Source organism: Parasteatoda tepidariorum, chromosome 2, assembly GCF_982258835.1.
Source record: "Parasteatoda tepidariorum strain Cologne lab strain chromosome 2, Ptep-v5.0, whole genome shotgun sequence".
Taxonomy (NCBI): domain Eukaryota; kingdom Metazoa; phylum Arthropoda; class Arachnida; order Araneae; family Theridiidae; genus Parasteatoda; species Parasteatoda tepidariorum.
Genome location: NC_141756.1, coordinates 7,128,076 through 7,138,465, shown reverse-complemented (window position 1 = coordinate 7,138,465; position 10,390 = coordinate 7,128,076). Strand labels below are relative to the sequence as shown.

At 28.4% G+C, this 10,390-nt stretch overlaps 1 non-coding gene across 1 annotated transcript; it reads left to right on the top strand.

Annotated features, from left to right (window-relative positions):
• The first annotated feature begins 6,843 nt into the window (after positions 1–6,843).
• Positions 6,844–6,915, top strand: TRNAH-GUG (transfer RNA histidin (anticodon GUG)). Its single transcript has one exon. It is a non-coding gene; the product is annotated as a tRNA-His (tRNA).
• Positions 6,916–10,390: the final 3,475 nt, after the last annotated feature.

Sequence of the window (10,390 nt, the reverse complement as noted above, 5' to 3'; positions counted from 1 at the left end):
GCTGCAGAGGGGTCCGCATGGTAATTTTTTTTACAAGTTCAGCGGTTAATATTTCTCGAAATAATATCTGAATATTAAATCTTATTCTTTGCTTAATTTTTTAAGCAATTACGGAATTTCTAAGTCTATTGTATATTCTTAAGTAGCATATTCTAAGTTTTTGCGCAGCAACAAAAATGTAATGTAAAGGTGAACACCAGAAGCAGCGGAGGTATCCTCATTTACAATTTTTTATGTAAAAAGAATTTTGTATATGAAAAGAAGGCTTTTATGAATAACAAAATGCCAAATATCATGTTTATTACTAAAGAGGGATTTTGGACTTTTACAGATCTGTTTCGTAAATAGAACTTCAATGTTCAAAGCCAAAGAACTTAGATTTTTATTTTTTCAACAAAAAAAGTTCTTTTTCAAATTTTTTTAAGATTTTAAGAAACAATAATAAATTACCTGTGATTCATTTCTTTGAACTCAGAACAAATTTTTATTGATGTTTAAAAAAGATTTCGAGAAACTTAATAATTATAAATTTCTTAAAGCTGTGATTGTAAGAAGGAATAATAAATTTCAAGTGATGCATTTCTTTTAAACTCTCAACAAATTTTTTGACGTTAAACAAAGATTTTAAGAAACTTTTGATGTTTACAGTTGCAAATTTTTTAGAATTTTGCATATTTTAAAACTTCCGTTTTTTTTTGGTTTTGCTTTTTTAAATACGAATTTGAAAGTTCTAATGCATATACTATTTTGATTCCATTTTTGGCAAAGACTATAAAAAAAGATATTAAGGGTGGTCAATATAGAAAACTCTATATACAAGCAAAACTGCAACGAAGGCAGTTGTGTAGGTAAATTATTCGTTTATAAAATTTTGTGGTATCTCATTTGGAATTTGAATGAATCCAATTAAAAAGCTACAAAATTTTATTCCGAATTTGCAAAAAAACTATGTAATGAAAAATTTATTTGAGATAGTTTTTAAAATATACGCGTTTACTAATACATGTTTTTACGATATATGTTTTTTCAATACTTATAACTGAACGATTTATTTTTCTTAATGCATATAACCTATAAAATCAGCAGAACAAGCATATGAATCATCAGCTGTTTGCACCGGAATTTTGTGACTTGCTTTTAGAACTTAACTCAATCGTTCAAAATTTTGTGTTTTATTAATCTGTTTTTTTATATTTGAGGATTTTTCATAATTAACAATAATATTTTCATAAAAAATTACAAAATATTACGATTTTTTGTAGAAATTGTAGTAATCATTATTTTCCTTTCGCATTTCAGATTCAAAAACTGCCTTATTATTTCATTTACCAAATTCAAGATCATTCAGGAACTATTCATTACCGCAAAGAAATAGGGGATAAAAACGGAGTCGTTTCTGGCGTTATTGGCTTCAAAAATAAGAATGGAATCCAGAAAGTTTTAAATTACTTAGTCAATAATGAGCAATCAATCGAAGATAACACTCTAAAACTCAAAATTGAAGACATGACTTCCGATAAATTTCTTCATTTATCCTCGATTGAAAATAAATCTCAACCGCATACAAACTTCAATTATGAAGCCAGTTTAAGGAAACAGTCAACAGTGTTACGGAATTTCTTTAAAAAGGCGAGTCTTAAGGAAACGATATATTTGGCTTCCATTAAAAATGAATCTCACCCACATACAAACCTCAATCATGAAGCCATTTTTACAAGGCAGCAAACAGCATTTCAGAATTCTTTTGAAGATACGAATCCTGAAGAACCGATATATTTGGCCTCTATTGAAAATGAATCTCCCCCACCTACAAACTACAATCATGAAGCCATTTTTACGAAGCAGCAAACAACAATTCAGAATTCTTTTGAAGATACGAATCCTGAAGAACCGATATATTTGGCCTCTATTGAAAATGAATCTCCCCCACCTACAAACTACAATCATGAAGCCATTTTTACGAAGCAGCAAACAACAATTCAGAATTCTTTTGAAGATACGAATCCTGAAGAACCGATGTATTTGGCCTCTATTGAAAATGAATCTCCCCCACATACAAACTACAATCATGAAGCCATTTTTACGAAGCAGCAAACAACAATTCAGAATTCTTTTGAAGATACGAATCCTGAAGAACCAATGTATTTGGCCTCTATTGAAAATGAATCTCCCCCACCTACAAACTGCAATCATGAAGCCATTTTTACGAAGCAGCAAACAACAATTCAGAATTCTTTTGAAGATACGAATCCTGAAGAACCGATGTATTTGGCCTCTATTGAAAATGAATCTCCCCCACATACAAACTACAATCATGAAGCCATTTTTACGAAGCAGCAAACAACAATTCAGAATTCTTTTGAAGATACGAATCCTGAAGAACCGATGTATTTGGCCTCTATTGAAAATGAATCTCCCCCACATACAAACTACAATCATGAAGCCATTTTTACGAAGCAGCAAACAACAATTCAGAATTCTTTTGAAGATACGAATCCTGAAGAACCGATGTATTATGCCTCTATTGAAAATGAATCTCCCCCACATGCAAACTACAATCATGAAGCCATTTTTACGAAGCAGCAAACAACAATTCAGAATTCTTTTGAAGATACGAATCCTGAAGAACCGATGTATTTGGCCTCTATTGAAAATGAATCTCCCCCGCATACAAACTACAATCATGAAGCCATTTTTACGAAGCAGCAAACAACAATTCAGAATTCTTTTGAAGATACGAATCCTGAAGAACCGATGTATTTGGCCTCTATTGAAAATGAATCTCCCCCGCATACAAACTACAATCATGAAGCCATTTTTACGAAGCAGCAAACAACAATTCAGAATTCTTTTGAAGATACGAATCCTGAAGAACCGATGTATTTGGCCTCTATTGAAAATGAATCTCCCCCACATACAAACTACAATCATGAAGCCATTTTTACGAAGCAGCAAACAACAATTCAGAATTCTTTTGAAGATACGAATCCTGAAGAACCGATATATTTGGCCTCTATTGAAAATGAATCTCCCCCACTTACAAACTACAATCATGAAGCCATTTTCACGAAGCAGCAAACAACAATTCAGAATTCTTTTGAAGATACGAATCCTGAAGAACCGATGTATTATGCCTCTATTGAAAATGAATCTCCCCCACATACAAACTACAATCATGAAGCCATTTTTACGAAGCAGCAAACAACAATTCAGAATTCTTTTAAAGATACGATTCCTGAAAAAACGATATATTTGGCCTCTATTGAAAATGAATCTCACCCACATACAAACTTCAATCATGAAGCTTTTTTTAAGAAACAGCCAATAACATTTCAGAATTCTTCTGGAGACGCGAATCCTGAAGAAACGATATATTTGGCCTCCATTGAAAATGAATCTCTTCCACACAAAGAATTAGATCATGAAGCCAAAATGGAGAAAAATCAAACTGCATTACAGAATTCCTTTGAATTTGCAAGTCCTGAAGAAATGATTGAGTTTAATGGATTCATTCCACTATCTCAGATTCAAGAGTTGGAAAGAGACTCTGTTCGAGCTTTTAGATCTGAAGATATTTCTTCGCACGGCTTCAAGAAAGTCCCATCTGCTCATCTAACAGACGATAATTTTGAAAGAGAACTTGAAGAAGAACCAGAAGAATATGTCGTAGTCAGCAAAGTGAGGGATAAACGAGAAATAATAGAACAATCGGGTGAAATAGAACAGCTTAACACTGAAAAAGCAATCACAATTTATTCAGAAAGTAACAGAAATATAGATGACAGTTACCAAAACAAACGTAAGAACGTGCAAGACATCTATGGAGTTTTAATCGTGCGCCAAAATACTGGCAGAGACTTACACGTTGGAATAAGCGAGCCAAAGAATAGTAATAATTATTCAGAAAATAAAGAATTCCCATCACCGCCAGAATTGATGTAAGCGATAGTCCATTTCAATATGTAGATGAAGGGCCAATGTCAAAGATTTAGTATCGAGAAAAGTAAAAGAAAAAAGAAAAAATATACTACTTACCGAAATGTTGAGTTAAAAATGTAGGCATGGGAGATTTTAACAATAAAATTAATATGGTACGTTCTTTGAATTTTTTGTTTTAACATATAGATTAATTTAAACACATGAGTTAAGTATCAATCTTAAAATAAAATTCCACTCATTTTGTTACATTGTCACATGGATCATCACAGATAAAAATGTTTTAATATTATAATACTCGGCATAGATAACTACTACAATATTTTATTATTCTTAAATACCGATATTTAGCGAAATTCACAAAAAAAAATTTTGCTTAAGAAAATCCTTCAAATGTTTTATATTACCAATATATTTATACTAAGATTAAAAAATGTTTTGAAATTATGCTATTTGGCATAGTTAGTACTACAATGTTTTATTATTCACCTTAGGTACCGATACTAAGCTATATTTACATAATAATTTGCTTAAGAAATTGCAACTGGATAAAAAGCCGTTAAATGCTTTATATTTTATTAACATAAGGATAACATTGATCAATATTAATCGTAGTCACAATTTTTAAGAAAAATGAGTTAAGAAAGGAAAGAAAAATATTACAATAAAAATAATGATTTTTTGGAGATAGCTGAGTTAAGAAAAAAACCTTTTTTTTCTGTGTGAGCTTTACAAAACTAATGTTATTTTTAATTATATCAACCGCCCTCTACCAATCTAAATAAATAAATAAATGAAGTCAGTGAAAGACCATAAACACAAACATCTTTTTTTATCATTAACGGCAATTTTTATGTTGTTAAATAGTAAAACCTTAAAGCATATTTTCAACAAATTTAATCCTATCAAGCTTGTTTTTTGTTTCTAAATTTTTTTAAAAAATTCATTTTTCTTATTGACTTTGACTTCACAATTTAAATATATCTTAAAAATTCTCGTGTCAATCATTTAACTGTCACGCTCAGATTAGTTTTTTTTTTAAATCATTCTTTAATTACTTCCATATTGTTACTCAATTGCTTGGAATTTAATGGTAAACAAAATGTTTTTTTCACATTTTAATCTTCCCTTACATAAATTAAAGTACTTTCAAATAGTGTCAAGCTTTACGATTCCTCTTATTGAAAATTTTGCTATTTCTTTACATTAATTCCAATTTTTTTTTTTATATTCTTAAATTTTGGTTTCCTATAAAGCATTATTTTCTTGAATTTTATACTCAAGTTTGTTTCTGTACATCGTATAAACCTTCTAATATCTATTTCCATTATTTGTTTAGTTTTTATAAATTTGTCAATTTAACTTTGCAACAATTTTGCCTTCGAACACTTAATTATAAGGTTGATGCATTAGCATTATCATCTGATTGTTTGTAAATATTTTAAATATTTTTTGCTCATCACTCACTGTACTTATGTATAGATTTTTTATTAGACTACTTCTAGCGTTACCTCTCTATTTACTCAGCTTTGAGTAATTTTTGATATTTTGTCCAAGATGGTTTTGTTGTTGACGTTGATAGTTTTTCAAGCTGATGTTATCTTTCTAAATATGTTTTTAATCCTCCTTATCTGATTTACATAATTGAACTATTTACTCTATTCGGCAGTATTTTTCCATGAATGTAAAAAGCAAGGCTGATTCACCCAATCAGAATTAGAGTAACAAAGCGTGCGGTATTTCTGATTCACTATTAATTTTCATACCATTACAATTCTGAAATCAGAAGTTTCAGCAACGCAGTTAAACAGTATACGAATTTCTGTTATTAGATGCTTGAGAAGTATTTTTGTTTCTCTGCAAAGGAATTTGAAAGAATTTTCAAACTCCAAAATCGGTTTACATCAGTTTCAACTATAATAAAATTAAATTTGGCAAAACCAAAAAACTAAGAAATAGTCCGTTTTTAAATTACTGACTCGAAAACACAAATTGCATATTGCTTTAAAATTTTAGCCAAAAATGTATAAAATGTATTTAGACAAAAAGGATAAAATAAAAGAGAAAAAAAAACGAATTAAATTCAGAAGTTTTATTTACTGCTCATAAGCTTCAAGTACATAGAACTCATAAAATAGGTTTAAAATATAGAAAAAAACATGGAAAATAATAAAGATTAATCGAAAGAAAAATAAGAAAAATTATTAAAATAAAATATTTTTAAAAATATTTCATTTTAATAATTTTTTTCTCTTTTCTTATTAATCTTTATTATTTTTCATGTCTTCTTTATATTATATATATTATATTATATATACATATATATATTCAAATATTACAATATTATCAAAAGTTTTAAAAAAGATTAGCCTTAATTTAACCTTAACCTTAAAAAATCAATGTTGGCGAGGATAAGCCTCTTAATGACCAAAATAAAAAATTCTTATAAATAAAATGTTCACTTTCGGAAAAATAAAAAAGAAAGTAAAATACAAAAATGTCACTTCCCAATCACTGTTTCTATTTTTTGAAATCTTCACCAAATTTCATGAAATATTAAAAGTAATATATTACGAAGCTTTTAGTGTTGCTAGTGAATAATATTATACATGTGTGAGCAATAATAAAAAATTCTTGTACTAACTCGAAATTTAAAACTCTCGTTATTGCTTCATAAAATTACCGTAGCATAAAAAGAGAAGAATAAGGAAAATAAAGCGTTTTGATTTTGTATTATTTCTTAAGATTTGGTGCCGCCATCTGTGAGCAAAAATAAATATTTCTTACAACTAGCGTGAATTTTATTCTCTCGTTACGCATCATTAAATTCCAGTAATTCGGAAAGAAAGTGGATTAAATTAATTTGTAGAATCGGAAAAGAATCAATTTAAACAACATTACCTTGAAGCCGTGATCGTATAGTGGTTAGTACATTGCGTTGTGGCCGCAATAACCCAGGTTCGAATCCTGGTCACGGCATATTTTTTGACTTAAATAGTTGTTGAAACTAGTGAAACAAATTTAATATTAGATGCATAAAGACTGCCGGATAAATTTCACTATTTTACATTGTAAAGCAACTTAATAACACTTTTATAAAACGCAAAAATATTGTAGAGCTGTAAGAATTCGTATCAACCATTATCTGACTTCATGATGTATTAGATGTTCTGAATATAACAAGATCAGAATAACATAGAGTTTTAGAAGGATAATTCCCAGTAGGAAGCTGGCAAAAGAATTTTAAAATCTTATTCCGAAGCTTGATGCAGTATTGTAGTTAAGAGCTCCTCAAATTCTACTTGTATTTATTAATTATTTTAATCTATATATTTTAATTTTTTCAAATTAATTTTTTTAAAGCAATAGGTAGAAGAAATTTTTTATTTTCAACTTTTTTCTGCTTACAATTCTCTGAATTGTGTATAACCCCCTTAAAGTAAGGTGCCCTCCTTTTTTTTTATATAAATGCTGATTAAAAATGCATAAATATAAATAATAAAAAAATATTAAATAATGAAAAATTAGTAAATAAATAAATATAATAGCAGGGATTAATGATGGACGTGTATATGATGAAATTATTTTCGATTAGAGACCTCTGAGAAGATGACTTCAATAATATAATTTCTGGATGAGTAGAAAAAAATATATTACTTAATAATTAAGAAAAATACTGAACTATATACATTTATAAATATTTAAATCCTTATTTTAAATTCAATTTTATGCGAATGTGCGCGAGCATTATTCTTTTGCTAAAATTTATTATTAATAATAAATATACTGAATATTTGAAAAGTATTTATGTTTTAATGTCCTAAAACTAAAATACTAAGTTTGTTTGAAAATCAAAATCCTTAGTGTAAATAATGTACTTACTTAATAAAAGAAACGTTGTAACCTTAGCACCAGATTCTTTACATTTGTGTAATAAGGAAGAAAGATAACATTAAGGGGTTTATCATTAAGGGGTACAAAATTTTCATCGCACTTTTGACTACCATATTTCTAGATTGTTGGCACCTCCTATTTATCCAAATTATGCCGTGAACCCAAGCTATTTTTATTAAATCATCATCAATTTTCCTGAACAAAACAATCGTAGAAAAAATTAAGGAAAAAATTATTTTAACCCTTTCGCACCGGACGGGACATGTGCTGTCTCAGTCCATGGGTGAAGGCCCTTATATAGCAAGACGGAAAAGAGAAATACCTGGTACGTAAAACATTTCATTCCAGCATTTTTTTCGAAAAAAATGAAATATCTGTAACTATCAAGATTTCTTTTATGATTCTGGCATATATATAAAACTGCTTCTTTTCCAAGGTAAAGTTGATATTGTTGAAAAATTTAAAAAAAGAATAAGTAAACTCCTCTCCAAAACTAGCTGTAACTGAAATGGTTTTACTACCAGCCTTTCCTCTTTTCCGTCTCGCTTTCACTCCTGCTGATTTTTCGCCGTATTGAAAGGGTTAAGAAATGTAAATTTTTCTCAATGTATCGAATATATTATACAAAACACACACCAACATTTAATCCCGTGCTTATGCCAATAAAAAGACATTTATCGGTAAATGGTGAAGGTTGGAAGACAAGACAGAAAGAAAGAAAAACTAGCAAATAGCAACAAAAACAAAATGAAAAAAAAAACTAAACAAGTACAAAACTAAAAAAAAAGTAATACCAAAACTAAAAAAAAAATCGATTTTTCTATTAGTTAAGGCATTATGATTAGAAAGCATTTAGAGTTATTTGGTCAAGTTTACCAGTGGTTGGGGTTCCCCATTTCATAATTGTGTCATTTTCTCATGAAAATTATTTCAGGATTTCCTCGCTAGAAAATTAATCAGGTTATTTGCCATCGGTTCCAACTTATAATTCTTATTGATAGATCTCGCCCATGCTATGAGGAATTCCAGTTTTGGCTGCTTAAGGGGGTTCAGTACCTAAAAACCTTCAAAAAATCGAATTTGAGATTTTTATCAATAATTAAACTAGAAACTATTAGCTTTCTAACGATATATTGCTTTTGTTTGAAATCCACGTAGAAGTGCACTTAAACTTAATTTAAAAAATGTAAACAAACCGAAAACACCCATGCCACGCCCACTTTTGACAGATGATTTCGTAAACATTATAATATCCATTATTTTTTGCATGTGCCAAGCCATTAAGAAATTATTTATAATTTCAACTTTACAATATCTTTAGTTGATTGTAACTTTAACTGGATAATTTGTTTGTTCTTTATTTCCATGCGATTTTCGAGAATTTTGAATATAAAACTGAGATTTACATTAGTTTGATTTGTTAGTCTATTTTTGTTTTGTTCTTTTATTATACTGTTATTAGGTCATTATTTTTACGTTTTTTTTTATTCTTCATTACGTTTTTGTTTACTTACGTAAAAGAGAAGAAAATAAAGTACTGAAATGCAAAAAAAAAAAACATTGCTTATGGACCAGGATTGTTTTGAAGCTGTCATTACCGGCATAGATTAGGGATTTCGTTTACATTATTCGAATTTACCTTGGACCGGATTTTTTTTTCTCCCTAATTTCTAGTTACATCATTTTGATTTTTTGTTTAAATGTTCTTTACATAATATTTCTAATTTTGAAGTAAATTCTTATTTACAGTTCTTTGTTAATTATTTTTGGGTTTATCTTGAAATATGCATTTTCTTAGATTTCTTTTGTAATATTGTTATTTTTTTTAACAAAAATACTTTTAACTCATTTAAATTTAAACAAAACATCTTGGTAAAGACTTGAATATTCAATTTTCATGAATAAAATTTATGGGTGATTTATGAATTATACAATTTTATAATTATCACATTCAGTTTGATCATTTTAAGGGCTTTTTATTCACTCGAAAAGTGAGGAGAGTATAGTATAAAAACCTATTTTTCAGTCAAATAAAAGAAACATTTAAGAGTAATTTGTTTGAAATGTAAGCAGTACGAGATTTATGACTTAGAAACAATATGATTTTTGAATTTAAATTTCAAATATCATTGGTAGTCATATATTTACGCTTTAAATGCAAATAACTCAAAACTATGTTTTTTTTTGCTTCGATGTACCTTTTCTTGAAAACTATTGATCACAACACTTTGATTTTTGATTTAAAAAGTTCCATTAGTACTGTAGTTTGTGCTGAAGTGAGCAATTTCTTTAGAGAAACTTAATATTTTTTTTTAATTCAAAATTTTCGGATGAAAATGTGAAGCTTTTAAAATTTTCTGACATGCTGTGTAATTTATCTTTTTTAAATTTCTTTTAATTTACTAAATTTAAAAAAGTTCACTTCAGTATAATCTAGAATATCTATTACATACACAAAAAAAATTTCAAAGCTCTAACTACGATACTTTTTTTAAAAAGGTACATCGAAATATGCCATTTTAACATTGTCAACATAGGAGGTACCGAACCCCCTTAAAGT